Raw genomic sequence first — 20,912 nt, 5'->3', positions numbered from 1 at the left:
CACAACTGCAGACCTACCTTTGCCCCGTGTACGTGTGTGTGTACATGCGCACACATGAAAGAGGCGTTTGGAGCACCATGTAAGACATAAACTAAAAGGGTCACGGTGCAACCTTGGCCAAGCTTATGAGGCTTTGCTGCCCGACGCCATTCTCAAGAAAGTGCCACCTGCCCAGGGTCACGGAGTCCATGGACTGCACCACCTCCCACCTTCGTCCTGACGAGTTCTCTGCCGCCGGCTTTGAGCGGCCACCCTGGTGGCCCCCTTGCACGCACTTTGAGCTGCGGGCTCCTTTCTCCTGGAAAACAGGACGCCAGGCTGACCGCCGTGGTGGTCATGGTGGTCTTTCCCTCCTACGCAGCTTGCCTGCAGCCACCACGCTGAGAGGCAGCCCTCGGTTCACAGCCTCACGTGGGCCCTGAGCGCCACCCTGCGAGCCCCCAGGCTGTGTCCTACTTATGTCACTCACTTCCCCACTGTGTCCCTTGTTTCCACACCCGCCATGATGACCGTGTAGTTTGAGAAACTACAAATAATTCCTCAACAAATTTATGAACGTCTCTGCTCCTTAACTCATAGTAACAGGCTGAGGTGTTTCCCACCTTGGACAAAATCAAACAAGCTAGGGGCATTTGAGATCTTGTTCCCCGGCATACGTCGTCAGCTTGGCTCACATAAACTCACTACCCCCGCCCCCCAAAGAGAAAGTCTGCTAAAATTTCTTGGTCCCTTGTCAGGCCAATAGAGAGTTCAGATTTCCTAAAATTTTATGTAAGTGGAATCACACACTATTACTCCTCGGTCTGGCTTTATTACTGAGCGTAGTTATTTCAATATTCATCCATGTTTTATTGTGTATCAATAGTTCATTTATTTTTAAATTAAATCTACTTTAGAAACTATTTTTAGAAATAGCCAGCCATCTCGTGAAATACTTTTTAAAAAACTCAGATCATTGAGACTTGGAACACATGTGCTGTGGGCTGGACACACACCACATGGATCATGTACATGCAGTGTGTGAACCATACTTCAGGATGCGTGTGAACCACAAGAGCCTTCATCCGCATGCAGAGCCTCTGGGAGTGCTGTTCCCCTTCACGCTGCTTTTAGAAAACAAGATTCCGCACCTTGGCCCGAAGCCCTCCTGTCTACTACAGCCTCTCTCGCAGCCCTTCAGGGGCTACAGCGCTGCCGCGGAGCCTGTTTTGGTAAATCTGCTGAATCAGAGTTCTGTGTCCGGTGGGCTTGTTCTCTTGTCGGGCCCATGTTTCCTTTAGGTGTCACCCCTCCGCCTGTGGGCAGTGCACTCTGGGGCGGGGCCCTGGCTCTCTGCAGGCAGCCGCGCTTTCTTCAAGGGCGAGGTGACTGGCTCAGCAAGGTTCGCACAGGGTCACCTAGAGTTACCCAGAAGTCACTGCTGCCCGGTCGGAGCTGGCCGCCTTCCCAGCCTCAGTGCATGGCTGGCCTAGCATTTTCCATAACCCGTGCTTCATTTTTCACACCTGTGAAATGGGGATGATGATAGACATCTCTACATGTTTACAGAGAAGAATAAATGAAATCTTGTAAGTGCTTAGAATGGTGTCTGACATAGTCAGTGCTCATTAAAATGTAAGCATCTTTATTGCTATTAGGGCTTGAGGCCTGAGCTGTGTGGTCCAGTAAGACTCTTCAGAAGCACACTCTGCTCTGCTGGCCCTGAACAGAGCGCCACTGGCTGTTAGCACCCCGTCACTAGGAATGGAACCAGCCTCGGTGCAGCTAACCCCACTGGGAAGGAGAGGCAGGCGAGGCCCTTTAAACTCGCCGAGATGCTGAATCATGACTGGAAGCCCACACGGTCCCTAACCACAGCACGTGACCTCGCAAGCCCTCGTGATGGCAGCGGCTGAGGTACTTGCATTATCTAAGTGATGCCGGGAATCAAGCAGCAAGCGAATGCGTGGCGCAGACGTTGGTTTTAATCCCGCTTCCCCTTCCAGTGCGTTCAGGTAGTCCAGTGCCGCCTGCAGGGCCCGTGGCCGTGGTTAGAGAGAGCAGAGAGAGGCTCCGCGCGCCGTTCAGGGCTGGTCCTGAGCGCGTGCGTCCCGGTCCCGGGGCGACAGTGGGTTTTCAGCTGCAGGTGGAAGGCGGAGTGAGAAGGTGGGGCGCACTCTAGTCAGCACGGGCCCCACGCTCCCCCGGAGTGGGCCGTATGCACACGTGTGACTGACACCACGGGGCACACGCTCTCTCCGGAGTGGGCCGTATGCACACATGTGAATGACACTGCGGGGCACACGCTCCCCCCGGAGTGGGCCGTATGCACACATGTGAATGGCACTGTGGGTGGCTCCCATGCTGTGATTCTCCGAGCCTGTGCGGGACGTGCATGTGTGTATTTGGCAGATTTGTTGATCTCTTTCGAAATTCATATCGTTTGATGTGCTTCTCTTCTTGGGTTCAGAATATGTAGCACATCTCTATGAACAATGCCTTAGTAACCCCAGCTCCGATTTTACAAACCATGTTAAATATTAATGCAAAAGAAAGAGAAAATGAATGCCAATATACACTCACATCCCCAAAGAAATGGAGATGTGTAGCCCAGCCACCGTTCCGTAGACCTTTGGTCTCTGATGTGGATTCTCCTGTCTGCTGGAGACATTTACCAGAAGGCAACTATGTCTGACTTGTTAGCAGTGCATGCCCTGGAGTCAGCTGCTCCTATGATAATACAAGCAAATTGAAATATTCTTCATGCTAATATTATTATCATCATAGGCAATATTTATTGTTTACTCTGTGCCTTCACAGTAAGGTAGATTATTATCTACTAATGTACTTCACTTACATTTAGTAGAAGAGAACGCTGAGGTTCAGCGAGGTTTCCCTAGTCTGTTGCTCAGTGGTTAGAGTGTCGGCCCGCAGACTGAAGGATCCCGGGTTCGATTCTGGTCAAGGACATGTACCTCGGTTGCAGGTTCCCAGGTCCTGGTCGGGGTGTGTGCGGGAGGCAACCAATCAATGTGTCTCTCTCACATTGATGTTTCTCTTTCTGTCTTTCCTTCTCCCTTCCACTCTCTCTAAAAATCAATGTAAAAATATCCTTGGCTGAGGATTAACAACAACAAGAAAGACTCAGTGCGGCTAAGTAACTTGTGCTGTGAGAAAGCCCAGAGGAGGTGTGAGAGGTTCGCATGTTTGCCTCTTCCTTGTAAGAGCTGGGGTATGTTTTCCTCCCTTTAATCATCATAACGGAGAGTTCACTGATGAGCCAGGCACGGGAGGTGTAATAGTTCCCTTCAAGTAAGTGGAAGAAGCCACTCAATAGTCAAAACCCGAATCCAGACTTAGCCACCGCAGGACGAGCACTCAGCGTAGAAACACGTGGATCGTCTTGGCAAGAGCAAGGCCGTGCTGTTACTGACTTGCATGGTCGTCGTCTGAGTCCCTGTGGCTCTGCTGTGCGTGATCTCGTCCCCGCCGGGGGTGACGGAGAGCCGAGGCCAGGCAGCACCCTCAGGCCTCGTTATCCTGGATGTTCAGTGTTTCTACTTTGGTGGTTGCTCTGGGGAGGACATTAATGAAAATACAGACCTTGACCTATGTGCCCACTTTTACACCTCTTTCCCCAGCATGCTTGCCTGGGTCACCCCTTTCTGACTCAGTGAGGCCGTTGACCACTTTGCCACACCCGCTACCCTGCCTAGGAGTCTGACCTCAAGCCATTCCTACTTCGCTTTCACAATAAATGAGCCTGTTTGCCGCCCAACACATGCTCTCTGGGAGGTTCTCCTCACCTCAGTCTCTTAGGGTCACCCCAGAGGAAGGCAGGGGCCTGCAGCTGTCTTTCGTTGGCTCCTAACAGGATTTCCAAATGATTAATTAGTGCACAAGGTCCAGATTTTACTCTCTGGTCAGCCCTTGGAAAATTGTCACAAGGCTGTGGAAGCTTGTTCAATTAAAATTTGATTGAGCCTAACTGGTTTGGCTCGGTGGATAGAGCGTCAGCCTGCGGACTCAAGGGTCCCAGGTTCGATTCCTGTCAAGGGCATGTACCTTGGTTGCAGGCACATCCCCCGTGGGGGATGGGCAGGAGGCAGCTGATCGATGTTTCTCTCTCATCGATGTTTCTAACTATCCCTCTCCCTTCCTCTCTGTAAAAAAATCAATAAATGTATTTTTTTAAAATACTTAAAATTTGATTGAGTTCAGCCACTGTGGCTCAGAGTGTTGACCTGTGAACCAGGAGGTCACGGTTTGATTCCAGGTCAGAGCACATGCCCAGGTTGCATGCTTGATCCCTAGTAGGGGGCGTGCAGGGGGCAACTGATCAGAGATTCTCATCATTGATGTTTCTGTCTCTGCCCCTCTCCCTTTCTCCACTCAATAAAAATATACTTAATACAACAACACTACTCTTTAAAAAATACTGAATTTATTAAGACAATTCCATAAAAGGTGGAGGCAGAGAGTGATAGTCTTTTTATTTCTGCTTTAGGTTGGAAAATTTTTTGCAGACCAAGTATATTTTCACCTTGCAATACAAAAGAATAAGTGCGTTTCAAAGTAAACAGTATAAACAGTACTCAATGGGAATTTTATTAGTATTTTAAAGTGCAGATTATTAACCCATGAGAATAATTAATTTTAAATAGAAATGTTATGCTAGTTTCAAACTTCCTATGAGCAAATTAAAGTAGATCTCTTCATACTTGGTACATGGCAATACTTTATCTTCGAATGAGTTTTGTTTTTGAATAAAATACAAGTAATGTACGCCTCCTATAATTTGTGGTGACTCATGCCTCCAGTAAGCCCATCTGGCTTCTTTATAGTTTCTTGAATTAGATGAAGTAATGCATGGAAATCGCTCAATGCAGTGTTGAAGCAAGGCTTAGGCATTATAATATGATTAGTAGATGCTGGTATTTTTTATGGGATCAGTGTTTAATGGCATATGACTGCCCTAAGAGTAGTAGTAGATTTGAAATAAAATGTAGCCAGAAAATATTCTGAGGTATATTGTGAATTAATTCTCTCTGAATATTCTGAACACTTTGACCATTTTAAATGCTTCATACATAAATGATGTAATAGAGTGCAACAATGAAATGTAAGCACTAACATTTAATTCATGCCCACGATTTCAGTTTAATCAAAAAGTCATAATAACTCGCTTGGCCTTATTGCTAATATTATAAGGCTGGGATAAAACTGAGCAATAAATTTCTTAGGAGGAAGCAGTTCTCAGCAAGGCATTAAATTTTGATAAACATGTTACAAATTAGAATGTGGTTATATGTTAAATAACCAATGTTACAACCAAAATGAGTTGCTAATGCCTACATTTTTCTTTAAATGAATAGGTAGTCATATCTGTACCTTGGTGCTGGAACAATATCGATATCTTCATGTTTAATATGACACTTAATTGTTGTTGTTGCAGGCAGTGGCTAGAAAGAAATGTTAATAATGTAGAAAAACCTGCTGAACGCCAGGTTCCAAATAAGGCAGCCTGTTCATACGGACGCCGGTGCGGTGGCTTACCGAGGACCTGTACGTGCCTTCTGTGAGTGCGCTTCTCAGCCACCTGCTCTGCGGAGGAGGGACTTCCCGTAAGGCGAGCCATGCTGTCAGGGGCAAGACCGTGTTTGATGTGAGATTACAGAGTAATAAGAGCACTCTTACGCCACGATGTTTCTCTGGCTTCGTTCATGAATCATCTCCAGAGTTTTTCACTTTGCCTGCATGCCACTTACTATTGGTCATGGTTACAAATAAATTCCTGAGTTCTGTTTTGGAATTAGCTTGACTGACTGTCTTGTCCCTGGTACTCCCATTGCCACCCCACCACAGCATCACTGCTGTATTGGACTGTCTGCCTCCTTGCAGATCTGAAGTGACTGCAGACAAGAACTTGCTCACTCAGCCTTTTCTATCACCTGCCATGTAATCTGCCTTTTTTAAAAAATATGTTTTTATTGATTTAAGAGAGAGGAGGGAGAGGGAAAGAGAGACATAGAAACATTAATGATTAGAATCCTGCACACCCCCTACTAGGGATCGAGCACACAACCTGGGCATGTGCCCTGATGGGGGATCAAACCGTAACCTTCTGGTTCATAGGTCGATGCTCAACTACTGAGCCATGCTGGTCAGGCAATTCCAAATTTCTCTCAGAGGCGGGCATGCCTTATGTATATGCTCAAATGGAGGGATATATTTTTTAATCAGTGGACAGGGTAGGGGGAAAAAATCAAGAGAAGCAAAGGAGGGAAACACACCCAAAATAGCACCCCTCCACCCCCCAAAAAATTCTGTGATTTGTTTTAGAAAAGGGTGATGAGCTAGAAACTTCCCCAGAAATAAGAGCAGATGGAAAGCTGTCCATTGACCGCCTCAGCAACTTTCTACACACATTTTGGCTCATCACGGTCAAATGAACCAAAAAGACATGAATCGATGATACTTGAGTCTCAGAAGCAATCACACAAAACTTTTCAGAGTTCTTTCTGGCCTGTAGTCATCAAGGGAGATGGTCGAACAGTTCCCGCCCTGCTTGTGAGGAGCAGCACGACAGCATGGCATGGCCCCTGGCTCAGCACCCCCGCCTTTTCTCAGTGTCACGGCCTCCGACATCACTCACGGAACTTGCGCGCAGGCACACGCGTCTCCCTGTGTCCTCGGATGCAGAAACCTCCGGCAGTCGTTGCTTCCGACACCTCTTCTGTGTGCCGTGCTGTCATCAGAAAGCATGTTGCCTCTGCTCTAGCCGGTTTGGCTCCATGGGCAGAGCGTCAGCCTGTGGACCAAAGGGTCTGGGGATCGATTCCGGTCAAGGGCATGTACCTTGGTTGTTGTAGGCTCCTCCCTGGCCCAGGCCCTGGTCAGGGCTCCTGCAGGAGGCAGCCAATCGATGTGTTTCTCTCACCTCGATGTTTCTGTCTTTTCCTCTCTCTTCCACTCTTCCTAAAAATCAATGGAAAAATATCCTTGGGTGAGGATTAACAAAAAGAAAATGAGACACAGCCAGTTGGCCTGGAGGTCAAATCCCCCCAGTATTAACTACAACAATCAAGGCTTAACTACAACAAGACTGTGCACAAAGACCACTAGGGGGTGCACCAAGAAAGCATAAAAAAAAATGCGGAGACAAAGAAACAGGACAAAATTGTCAATGGAAGATATAGAGTTCAGAACCACACTTTTAAGGTCTCTCAAGAACTGTCTAGAAGCTGCCGATAAACTTAATGAGATCTACAAGAAATCTAATGAGACCCTCGATGTTATGATAAAGAACCAACTAGAAATTAAGCATACACTGACTGAAATAAAGAATACTATACAGACTCCCAAAAGCAGACCAGAGGAGCGCAAGAATCAAGTCAAAGATTCGAAATGCGAAAAAGCAAAAAACACCCAACTGGAAAAGCAAAATGAAAAAAGAATCTGAAAATACGAAGATAGTGTAAGGAGCCTCTGGGACAGCTTCAAGCGTACCAACATCAGAATTATAGGGGTGCCAGAAGATGAGAGAGAGCAAGATATTGAAAACCTATTTGAAGAAATAATGACAGAAAACTTCCCCCACCTGGTGAAAGAAATAGACTTACAGGTCCAGGAAGCGCAGAGAACCCCAAACAAAAGGAATCCAAAGAGGACTACACCAAGACACATCATAATTAAAATGCCAAGAGCAAAAGACAAAGAGAAAATCCTAAAAGCAGCAAGAGAAAGAAACTCAGTTACCTACAAGGGAATACCCATACGACTGTCAGCTGATTTCTCAACAGAAACTTTGCAGGCCAGAAGGGAATGGCAAGAAATATTCAAAGTGATGAATACCAAGAACCTACAACCAAGATTACTTTATCCAGCAAAGCTATCATTCAGAACTGAAGGTCAGATAAAGAGCTTCACAGATAAGGAAAAGCTAAAGGAGTTCATCACCACCAAACCAGGATTATATGAAATGCTGAAAGGTATCCTTTAAGAAGAGGAAGAAGAAGAAAAAGGTAAAGATACAAATTATGAACAACAAACATGCATCTATCAACAAGTGAATCTAAGAATCAAGTGAACAAATAATCTGGTGATCATAATAGAATCAGGGTCATAGAAAGGGAATGGACTGACTATTCTTGGGGGGGGAGGGGTGTGGGAGATGCGGGAAGAGACTGGACAAAAATCGTGCACCTATGGATGAGAACAGTGGGTGGGGAGTGAGGGCGGAGGGTGGGGCGGGAACTAGGAGGAGGGGAGTTATGGGGGGAAAAAAGAATAAATGTAATAATCTGAACAATAAAGATTTAATTTAAAAAAAGAAAATGAAAAGTAGGTTGCCTCTTGGTCCCCGACCTGACCTCCAAAAGTGAGTTTCATTGATGTGCACCATTGCCCCCCCTTTTTTATCCGAATAAAATCTTATAAGAAGCCTGAACATGTAAAATCTGTACAGATTCTTTGTTAAAATGTGGCCTCCATATAACCTGAAATCCGCTGTATTCTTTTTGACTCCTGCCCCGGGGTGATGACTCATTTCCTTCACCTATACCTCGCCACCCACACGCCTTCCTGGAGCGCACCCTGAAATCCAGGAGTTGTGCCTTTCTGAGGAGCAGAGTCTGAGACCCACCAGCCAGAAGCCAGCGGCAATCTGATGGTAATGACTTTGCCGTAGGCTTCCTCTGCTTAAGCATTGAGGCAGCGGCAACTCGGGTAACCAGTTCTGGAGCAAAACCCAGTACAGAGTCCAGCCCGTCTCCTCCCTGGCCCCTCAGTGAAGGTAACGTTGCCGACCGGGTTAAAGGAGGAGAGACACCTTAGCCAGTGTCTGTCTGTTAGTCTGACCTCCAGTGTGGTGGTTTGTAAAGAACATGAGCTATGGAGTCAGACATACTCAGTGACCTTGGGGAGAATCTATTTCATTCACTCTACAGATCCCCCCCCGCCCCAGGCCTTCACAGCACTATTGTGTGTGTCCATGGGTTATGCATATATGCATATAAGTTATTTGGTTATTCTCTTACTGCCTCCCTCCCCCCTTCCCTCTGAGATTCCTCAGTCTGTTCCATGCTTTGGTATCTCTGGATCTATTTTGTTCCTCAGTTTATTCCTTAGATTTCTCATATAAGTGAGATCATGTTAATACTCTTTATTTGCATTTTCCTGCAAATATAATTATACCAGAGTGTGGGGTTTTGATTTAGGATGAGCAGAACTAACAGCTCCTCCTGAATGAGTGTCATAAGTAGCTTCATGAATATACGGTCAGGTTGTCACCATTGAAGACATCTGTCTCCTCTCTGGGAATTCCTTTGGTGTTGTTCTGTGAGCCGTAAGAAAAGGAGAATCTGTTCAAGTTATTCATATCCCAGCTTGACCCCAGGTGATAGACGTGCACGTGATCACCCTGCTGGTATCTAGCTGATTTTTGATGGAGGGAAAAGCATCCTTGGTGTGGGTAGCTCCGTACCACCTCATGAACAGTGCCCTGGAGGGTCGTCTAATGGGGAGTCTTCCTGTCCTGGTCCACAACCCTCCTTGCTGCCTCTATGGGGTAGTGTGTGGTAGAGCAGTGAAGCGTCTGACCATAGGGGCATACCATTATCCTTATGCTTGAAGATCTATGACTGACAGGTGAAGTTCTGAGGTCAATGTCATTGGAGAAGGAGAAAAGTAAATGTTTAAGTTTTAAAGAGTGGGATCTGTAAGAGATGATAAAGATTATAACTTATATGGCTCCGAGCCAGCCTTACAAAGAATCTAGTGGTAGGCAAAAAATGGTTGAGGCCAGTATTTTACCATATTTCTCATTTTTATAATTCCCATGTAGGGGCATTTGGGACCCTGGTAGTCCCATCGTAACATGCTGCAGCAGATGTGATATGGAGGTCACTTGCTTATACTTTGCTCATGGAAACCAGCAGCTTCCAGCTGGAGTCTCTCTCCCTGGGGGCCTCACAGTGATAACTCCCAGGGTATTTGGTATTGATCTGTTACTAAGCAACTACCCCATGACAAAGCCAAATCCACTTGGCTGCCTTCCTTGTCAGGCCTCCTCTGTCATCCCTAAACTTTGGGGTGTTTTCTGCATCTCCATTTCTGATGGGAAAGGAGGACGCTATCCATTTGAGACAGACAGTCCCAGAGGGAGTGCTGTCTTGTACTGGAAGGTTCTCCTGGTGCGCTGATGACAGGGCAGACAGACACCAGAGAAGAGAGGCTGCCATCAAAGGCACCAAGTGTAAGTTCAGGGGCAAGTGCCCAGCCAACGTGCTACAGGGACAGTGATCTCCGCCCCTTGCATTAGACTCACCCGACTCCAGTAAAGCCAGAGGCTCTATAACAAAGTCTTTTCAAACGAGGTCCTCCGATCACTGTGTGCGGCTGACTTTGATGTCGCCCAGCCTTGATCTCCCGGCATAGCGGTGCCCAAGTTCTGTGAGTTCCCAGTTCCCTGGGGAGACCTCTACAGCGGAGTGCCTTTGTGTAAGTACCCAAGGCAGGAGGATCCTCGTCCTCCTCTCCGATGTGTGTGCGGAGCTGTCTGCTCCACAGTCGTCCTTGGCTTAGCTGCTGGCCGGAGCCTCATGCCTCTGGTAGAGTCTTGTGCTTCTCCATCTATCCCTTCACTTGCAAGGGAGGAAATAGATGCATGAGCGAGGCCCTTATTCTCACTCCTACATGACTTCTCCTTAAAGCTTTATAACTTACCAGGCTGGTGTGGCTCAGTGGGTTGAGCGTCATCCCATGAACTAAGAGGTCCCAGCTTCGATTCCAGGTCAGGGCACATGCCCAGGTTGAGGGCTTGATCCTCAGTGGGGGACGTGCAGGAGGCAGCTGGTCATTGTGTCTCTCTCATTGATGTTTCCATCTCTCCCTTCCTCTCTCTCTGAAAATCAATAAAAACACATTGAACGTTTTAAAAAAGCTTTATAAGTGCCTTATGAGAACAGTCGCTAAGTTGATCGAGTGGAGAGGTTTAGTAGGTTCAAGAACTCATGTCTCTCTCCCTTCAGCGGGAGCTTTGCTTCATCGGCACCATGTCTGTCACCATGGTCAGGAACACAGATGTCAGAGCCAGGCAGCCCAACTGTGACACTGGGATTACATGCCCCCCGCTGTGCCATCTTCGACAAGCCACTCCCTATAGCTTAACTTCCTCGGCTGTGAAATGCGGGGTGATGCTAACCTATCTCATAGGGTTGTTATGTGACTGAAAGAGTAAACGCATTTCAGGTGTTTAGGGCGGTGCCTAGCAAGTAGGAAGCACAAAAATTTTTACTGCTGTTACCACTTGGTTCTCTTTGAAAGACAAACTGAGTCTCGAGGAGGAGTTGTGAGTAGCCTGAAGTCATAGCCTTAGCAGCAAAAGGTGAGCCGTGGTCCAGGGCTGGATGGAAAAGACCGCTGGCCACTACGAAATTCAAGAGAAAGGAAACACACAAACCAACAAAAACAAAGCCAGCTGCTCTTCTCCCTCGTAGCTAAGTTGTGGCTTGAAACCATGACAACAGCGAAACACTGAGTTTGTAAGCACACATCCCATTTAAACTTATTAGCACAATTAGTCGTCTATTACTTCAATAGGAAGTGATTATTAAACTCATAATTAATGAGACAGAATGGCCTCTGGTTACAATCTAAAGACATCTATGGTTCCCACCGTGGAGGGGCATCTGGCTGCCCCAGGGATGAGGGCATCCCCAGACTCATTAAAAACACAGTCTCCATGGACAGCTGCTGACCTGCAGGGGCAAGACCAATGGGCACTAATGGAACATTTAATTATTATCATTTTTATAATTTCATTTAAATTAAAAATTTAGACTTTAATTATTAAAATTTAATAAGTTTTAAAATTATTATTTTTTAGTTTCTGACACATTCACAGCTGGCCCCTGCCTTGCTTGGTCAGCTACCCTATTATTTTCAGATTCCACCAACCATGTTTTCAGTAAAAAATGTCACTGGGGAAAAATACATACAAAAATTAACAATATAGGTAGCAAAAGCTAACTTCTATTGAATAACTAACGTATAATAACATTTCATGTAACAAATCACTGTGGGTTATCTTTTCAAATTATTCCAATTTTACAAATAATGAAAGGAAGAAATGAACAGATTTGTCCTGTGGTCATTCATAAGTGACAGCTGGCAATATAACCCATGGATAACTGACAATAAAATGCATCCTTTGACCACTGTTTCTGAAAAGCAAGCTTTTTTAGGCTTTATAGTATGTTACATACATGTGAACAGAGCCCCAATGAAGTTGCTGAGGCTCACAATGGAGGAATGACTTCTTATTTAATTGATTCATTAAAGGCTTATTGAGTGACAAATATATACCAGGTACTATTCCAGGTGGTGGAGATAAAACAATGAATAAGACAGGGTCCTACCTGCCATGGAGGGAGCTAGGCAATGAACAAGTATATGGAAGAGACCACGTTAGATGCTGATAGATCTTTTGCGAGTGAATTTGGTGTTGTGTTTCTCAGTGCCAGATGACCTTGGATTGAGTGCCTGGAGAAGGTGACATTGAAGTTTGGAGAACTGAATGGCAAGGAGGAGCCGGCGGAGATGGGGAGGATAATTCAGGGAGAGGCAAGAGTTAGTACACGGGGATCCGCCAAGAGCAGAAGCCACAAGCTCTGGTCTGAGTCTAAATAAAAGACCATGCCCGTTGGTGATGGGTAGGAAGACTATTACCATGTAGGACCTTACATTCTGACTCTACAAGCTTAACTTATCCATGAATATTAAAATATCAAATAAAAGAAGTTTAACTTTGTTTTTTATATATAGATTTTATTTTTCTGACTTTTCCCATGGGATAATCTATTTGTATTCTAAAGTCATGTGCCTGTGGCATGAGTGGCGTGCCGAGAGAGGGAGGATTGCTTACCTGCCTGGTTCGCTGTTTTCTACAGCCCAGGGAACCACATCTGGACCTAAAAGAGAGGACCCCTCTTCGCCCCAAAGTCCTAGACATTTCGTGGGATTTCATTGCTGGGGTGGGTGTTGCGGCAGCTCCTTTAAGGAAGCATGATTCCGTGTTATATGTTCAGGAAAATGAATGTTTGGAGAGCAGAAAGCTCTTCCGTAACAGAGATTGACGGCTTCTGACAGACTGCACAGCTCTGCCTCCCCTGCACTGGGGTGCGGCTCCATGGCCAGTTCCAGCCATGGAAGCAGAACAGTGTTTTGGGAGTATTTCTAGAAGCCTCACAGTGCTCCTTCGCGCTCTTCTCCACAGCGGCTGGCGACAGCCCGAGGGCCACCCAGGAACCGTGCGATGCCGAGGGCGGCGCGTCACCAGCCTGCAGTGAGGGCTGAGTACCCGATGCCTGGCCTGTTCACCCACATGGTACTGTCACATGAGCAAAAGTAAGAGTCTGTTGTTTTGCCGTTATACATTTTTGCATATATTTTACACAAAAATGGGGGGTATTACACGTTGCTTACTAATAACTAATAGGTGGATAAAATTAAAAATTCCTCTTCTATGAGTAGCTCAAGAAAAATAGAATAGTGGACGGCCGAAGAGGTGGGTGGGGCCCAAAAAGGGTGATTCCCTCTGTGAAAGGGGATGCATTTCATGTGAGCAGAGCCCAGCCTTCTCAGATGTTACTCGAGAAGCTTCGGAGGGGGTCGCTGGAGAGAGTTTGCAGTGATACTGGTCTTTCCCCAGTGATGACGCCTCCAGTATGGGCGCCGGGTAAGTGGGACGACGCTTACAGAAGCGTGTGACACGAGGGTGCGTGGGTCGTCAGACCTGCATGAGATGTCTCATCTCATCCATGCAAGTGCTGGCAGCAGGGAAGTGGCCTGTGGCCAACTGCCCCTGGATTTCCGTAGGGAAGCAGGTCATGAGAACTGTCCTGCGTGTGTGAGAGCTGGGCGTGGGGTGCACGCAGTGGAGAGGCGTGGTCATTGGGAGGTGGCAATGTGGCGGCTCCAAGCCCAGCAGATGTGGGCAAGTTTATGGAAGTCGGTCACAGGCAGCGCCTTCCTCAGCGGCAGACTCACAGAGCCCCTAACAAATGTGATAAAGAGACAAAACATAAAGGGCCCTAAAATACGTCACCATTATCTGCCATGGCTGCGCTCAGTAGCTTTGGTCAGGTCACCGTTCCTCTCGGAGCTCAGATTTAGTCCAAAAGGAGGGGTTAGACCACAGCCTCATGGGACGCATGGCCTGTGCAGGGCCACGTGTCTGTCTGCTCTTAGCCCTCCACTCCCAGCCCCTGCGTCACCGGCTCAGGGTCAGCGGGGAGGCTGTGGCCGGCCGGCCCAGGGAAAGGAAGTGAATCACTGCATCTTCACATAATCTCCGTTTAGTACCCACCACAGAACGGAAAATCTTCCTTGAAATTGGCACTGGCTGGAGTGAGGCACCTGATGATTAAGGGCAAAGGGAGATAAGCTAGGAAAAGTAATTTAGAATATGATAATACACAGTAAGTATAACCATATCTAAAGCAATTGGGGGCAGGAGTAATCTCGCGGAGATTCAATTGAACTGGACAGAGATGCCATCCGCGTTATGAAAGTGCGTGTTTATGTCTAAAGGATAGGAGCCAGGAGAGAAGTGAAGAATTAGTGAAGGCCAGAAGCCAGTAAGAAGGGGCCATCATGATAGTTCAGCAAAATAATTTCTCCATTTAGAAAATAGAATTTGTGCCCAGCCAGTGTGGCTCAGTGGTTGAGCATTGAGCTATGAATCGGAAAATCACAGTTCGATTATAGTCAGGGGCACGTGCCCAGGTTTTGGCTTGATCAGCAGGAGGCAGCTGATCAGTGATTCTCTCTCATCATTGATATTTCTCTCTTCCCCCCCTCCTCTCTGAAATCAATAAAAAAATATATTAAAAAAAGGAAAATAGACTTTTTGTAAAAGCAAATGTAAGAATCTGGCTCATCTTTATGCATCTCTCCCTCCCGTGTGGACCTCCTCCCTGTTATTTAATTGTGGCGCTGTCATAGCATCATGCAGGACACAGGTGTGTGGGGATTTTTGTAAAGTGGGGTCAGGACAGGCGGGCACTGTTTGAAAATTCTTGGGTGGACAGAACAGTATCGGTGTCTCTCACGGAAGCACTGGCATCCGCTCCTCCATGGAGCATCACTGATGGGACATTTTCTCTGGCTCTTTTTTGTCATCAGACAACAGTTTCTGCAAAAATAATTGGATTTCAAGCTGAGTCAATGGTTTTTTATCAGCAGTGCAAAAGTTAATATTACCTCCTATTCCTATACTTAATTCGCTCTGGTTCTATAAATATATATAAAGTTGTATTAATGTTGGTCATTTCTTCTTTTTTTTCTTCTTTGTAAAATTGCAAGGGAACCTTAGAAGTGGGACTTCATGTGATCCTAAGATATGATCACAGCAGGCTGCTTAATATGTGTGTGCATGTAGAATTGGAGAAGGGGGGCAAACTCCTCCTAGGAAACCTGATTTTAGAAAATGGCTGCTGAAGTAGAGACGGCTGGTGGCAAGCTCTGAGGTGGCTGGGAGAGTCAGTATGACGCTGGAGAAAAGCTGGGACCTGAGCTTCTGTGGCTGACACAGTGTTACTGCTGGGCGTGGAAGCGTGACCAGTAATCTGAAGGGCTTTGGGGACATTCTCAGTGGGAACACCCAGGCGTGTGATTCTTACCTTCTTGCTCTCCTGCCCATTTATCTTTCTTGGCTCTGTCAATAGTCTTTATTAATTTATTCTGTTGGCTTACTTTAGTGAAAATTCATGTATTCCATATAAATGGAGCACCTTTGATAAACTTATAACTCTTATTGGCAGCTGAGGGTAAAGTAAAATTAGCCACGGGTTCTGCTTTCAAGGAGTTTCGCCTTCCCTTGGGGAAATCGGGTAAAGAATCAAACCGTGGGGATTTACCATCATCCCTTACAGAATCTAAGGCCCTGGAGCACCAGGAACTTGTCCATATAACAACAAAAGCAGCGGAGTTTTGATTTTAACCCAGGTCTTCTTATTTAAAAACTAGAGACCTGCTTACACGTACGGTTTTTATGTTTGTTTTGTATGATTGAGTTTGTTTAATGTGTTTGTCCTTTCTACTTACTTATACCAAGGTGTGAAAATGATTTAGTTTGGCAATGATTTGAGAAAATTTACATTTAAGTTGTGCTGAGGTTTAGAGCGCAATGATCCTTGCTGATAAATTGTATTCAATTAATAGATGGCATGAGTTGTTGCTGAGAAGAAAGAGAAAGCATGGATTTGTCTAATACATATTAATTACCTACATAATATTTGCACCATGGAGATGATTATTTGTAAACAAATGTCAGCACAGACATTCACTGTGGTGGCCCAAGTGAAAGGGTTGGATGAAGATGGATTAGTAAAGATCGGCAATGATTGATCAAGAGCTAGAGCCAGAGGAGTGAGATAAAAGAGAAGCAGGAAGTGTGTTTCCATTAAGAGGGAGGGAGGGAATGAGGGAGGGAGAGAGAGAGGAGAGAGAGGAGAGAGGGAGGGAGAGAAAATGAACAAAGACCTGGGAACACTGGGTGTGTGCACTCAGGGCTGAATGAGCAGAGAGTGGGATGGGTTAACTCCTCCTCAGAAACCCAAAAAGGCTCCAGAGCAAGCAGAATTCTCCTTAAAGAAACTAGATAATTTATCTCAAGCAGTTCTGAATGTTGATTAAATACCAATGAAAAGCAACACAAATGGGAAATATACAGAAGACATCGTGAGGCGCAGGTGGACCAGGGTGAGGTGGGATAGGATCTCAAAGTGAGGGATCCTGGCACTATCACCACCCCCGGGGAGACAACCTGGGTCCAAAGTGTCCATTTGGTGCCCTTTGGGGCAAGCCTGAAGGTAGCCATTGAGGCCTGGCATGGCACACACGGCTCTCTCTAGCTTAAGCTTTCAGATCTCGGACTGTCTCATCAGGCCCTGGGAACTGCTGGATGGATGCCTTTTGCGTGGGAGACTGTTATGCAGACATACATACTTAAACACCACCAGCACCCTAATCTCCTTCCCCAAACATGAAGGATTCAAGGCCAGAAATTGTTTTCTCCAACCTTTCCCACCTGGAGGCGGCTACATGACTGCAACAGGGATTTGTGAAATGATAGCTTTCTTCCCAAGTGAAAAGGAGCCCAGAACAGGGCTCCAGGAAAGCAGTTCTCTGAACGGGACTCACAGGAGGATCAGCTTGGCCTTTTCTCGTGCACACGCGGCCCTGTGGGCTCAGCGCAGCGTCACTCCATAACTCTTATGCTCTTGGGCAAACCCGCTCAGTGCCAACCATGAGGCCTCCGTGTTCAGTCCCGCAGAACCGAGCGGCACAGCTGGCTGGCTGGCGTGCCGCCCACGTGAATGCTGAGCTCTGTCTTCGTCAGAGTCCTCCTGCTGTATCCCCTCCTGTTTGCTTAGTTTCTTGCTCAAATCCCCTCCCCTTAGACTCCTAGCTACTTGAGGGCAGGAATGGGGACCATGGTCAAAATAAAGTAACTGCTCTAGCCAGTGTGGCTCAGTGGATAGAGCATCTGCCTATGGACTGAAGGGTCCCAGGTTCAATTCATTCTGGTCAAGGACACATACCTCGGATGCAGGCTCAATCCCTGGCCCAGGTCAGGGTGCGTGCAAGAGGCAGCCAATCGATGTGTCTCTCTCACATCAATGTTTCCTGCTCTCTGCCTCTCCCCTCCCTTCCACTCTCTCTAAAATTTAATGGGAAAATATCCTCGGGTGAGACTTAGCAAACAAAAATAAAGTCACTAATTTTAAATGAAGGTTACTGTTCATTAATGATCCGTTGTGTCACACACACTTTAGATTCAGTGCCCTATTTAAATTGCTCAGAGGAGCTTTTTGAGGTTGGGTTATTATCTTCATATTCAAATAAGGAAACCGAGGCAGGGAGAACGTGTTTGCCTGCATCTCAGTCTCTTGGGTGGTGAGATACGAGAGTTGTGAAGTGAGGTCATTTGTCTCCAGACCAGTTCCTACCACACTGCTCTTTCCCCTCAGAATCAGACACCGCGATGTCCCAGTAACTGTCCCCGCCTCTACAGAGGGACAGGACAGATAGTAGTGCTGACGCTGGACAAAGGAGGAAAGATGCTGAGTCCCTTGTTCAGATCTCTCACCTAGCGATACGGCAGGGCTTCACGGGAGAATGCAGTGTTCGCTTTGTTGTGTGTCTTTTAAGGATCACATCATGTCTGATAGTTGGTACAGTAATTGTAATAAAGTAAAACAATGGGCCCTGGTGGTGTGGCTCAGTGTTAGGGCATAGGCCCTCAGACTAAAGGGTCACAGATATGAATTCTGGTCAAGGGCTTGTACCTGGGCTGCAGGTTCATTCCCTGACCGATTGGGGCACATGCATAAGGCAATCGAGGCGTCTCTCTTACATCGATGTGTGTGTCTCCCCCTCTCACTGTCTCCCTTACTCTTTATCTCCCTCCCTCTGTCTCTTCTACCCTCTAGTAATCAAGGAAAAAAATAGCCTCATGTGAGGATTAACAACAACAACAAAAGTAAAGCCATGGTATTTACGTGGTCGGCGTCTGTGACTTCAGCACTTGGGGAAGCCTTGTAGTGTTTATTCAGCGGGAAGTTGACGTCTCCTGTCAGAGCCTGCACGCCTGCATCACGGCTCCTGCCTCGCAGAGGGAAGCTCAGTGCGGGGCCTTGGCCCAGCCCAGTGGTCGGCAAACTCATTGGTCAACAGAGCCAAATATCAGCAACCCGATTGAAATTTCTTTTGAGAGCCAAATTTTTAAAACTTAAACTATATAGGTAGGTACATTGTTATTAATTAGGGTACTCCCAAGGCTTAGGAAGAGCCACACTCAAGGGGCCAAAGAGCCGCCTGTGGCTCGAGAGCTGCAGTTTGCCAACCACAGGCCCAGCCCATCTGTGAGCCTTCACACCTGCGCGTGTCCACCTGTTGAGCTGCACATTGCGGGTCAGATGACTGCCTCCTCCCCATCCCATCCGCGGGCTTTCTTTCATCCTTTAAGTAGGAGATGAGCATGTGAGCTTTTTTGTGCTGCAAACACAGACGCCTTCGGAGCATTTCCTGGGGAAGGGGAGCAGAGACGCGGTGCGGTGGCCGTGGGAGCCAAGGTGTGGACTTGGTGTGATTCCTCCGCTTCTGCTTCAACAGGAACGCTTCCAAGTATATTCTCTCTGCAATCCCATTGCCTCTCTCCCTGCAATCCCATCGCCTCTCGCCATAACCTCTCCTGAGCCTCAGCCACCCGGGGCTTTATATTTGAAGCTACCGTTGTTCAGTTAGCTAGTGCTGCTGCTTGCAAATCCAGGATCGCAAAGTTTACGAGATTCCCAGAGCTCATCAGGATTGTCGGGTGAGGACACGAGGCTCGGGGGAGAAAAAGGAGGTCCTCAGGGTCCCACAGCCTGCCACGCAGAAGATCAAGGACTTGAACCCGTGTCCTCTCCCCACCCCGTCCCCTTAGTAAGTACACGCTCATGAAGTGAGTTGCTTTATGTCTGAGCCACACATTTCTTATTTATCTAAATATCATAGTGACACCTTTATTTATCGGATTCTTAGGAAGGTCCATCACAGTTATGTACATAGCCTTTTTTAACTGCACAATAATAAAGTTAGCTCGTGATCGCTGGTTGGTTTAAAGCCGTGTGGCTGGGAGGGAGCAGGCCTGTCAGCTGGCGTCACTACCTGCATGTCTGTAGTGAGAACCGCAGGAAGAGCCAGGAGCTGGTTGTAGCCTCATGCGAAGCAGCGATGACACACAGAGGCTGACAAGGAGTCGCGGTCAGCACATAATTACAATTGGCTGAAATGTTTAAGACTAGCTTGTCCACGCCTAGGAGCAAAGGCCGGTCTGATGAAGCGAAGAGAGCTGTCAGTGGCAGCAGGCTGTGCGGCACACAGCGGGACCAATGTTAGCTGTCGCACCTTAGTGACTTCCCAGCTCGGAATACACTGGGAATAGCAAATGCAAATCTGTGAAGGGCCCGAGGGAAGCGTGGGTAGGGGCATGCACCCATCAGCTGTGACGGCGAGATCGCTAATGCAGGCTGGTGGCCTGGCACGCCATGCGGACAGGCATCGTTCAAAGTCTGCTTCCTCTGCACTATATAACATTGTGTGTTCCTTATAATTTTTTGATTGATTGACTTTAGAGAGAAAGACAAAGGGGGGGAGAGAGAGGCATCAGTCTGTTGTTCCACATATTTATGGGCTCATTGGTTGATTCTTGTATGTGCCGTGACCGGGGATTGAACCCACAACCTTGGCGTATGGGGACGGAGCTCTCACTTACTGAGCTATTTTGCCATTGTTGCTATAAGCACATAAATGGCATCTTTCTGAAATATGCTGATGTCAACAGAGTGATAAGCTCTGCTTCTGCCTCTGGAGACACCATCTAATGCCTCTTTCCTATTGTTTTTAAATTTTTTATTCTCTGCCTAAGAAAGTCTAAACTGCTGGGTTTATTGAATCCAAAAGAGGCAACACATACCACTTGGAAGCAAATATCAGTGGTGAAGTTCAAGATACTAAGAGAAATTCCCCAGGAACCCGGACTAAAAGTCATTTCTTCAATTATAATCGATTGGAATGTCATTGTCAAAACTCATAAAGATGTTTATGATAACGATTCAAGGTAACTGAGCCCTCTGGATATGTGACAGGTAACAGAACTCTGCGTGGCCTTCTCCGTGGTCTCTGCCTCCGGTCTGTGCTGCCTCGGGCCAGCCTCCCGGCTGCCAGAGGGAAGGGACTGAGAAGCCAGGCTCTGTCCCTGCAGGCTCAGCCCCCCGAGAGCCTCCAGGAATCTGTAACAAGGTGCCACCTCCTTCGTTTAGCACCCGGGCTTCTCCCTGATCCTTTTTATCATTTAACTTCCTTTGTCACTTCACCTTCCCTCA

Source organism: Myotis myotis, unplaced genomic scaffold, assembly GCF_014108235.1.
Source record: "Myotis myotis isolate mMyoMyo1 unplaced genomic scaffold, mMyoMyo1.p scaffold_m19_p_16, whole genome shotgun sequence".
In the NCBI taxonomy this organism is placed as follows: Eukaryota; Metazoa; Chordata; class Mammalia; order Chiroptera; family Vespertilionidae; genus Myotis; species Myotis myotis.
Note: the sequence above shows the minus strand (reverse complement) of the source record.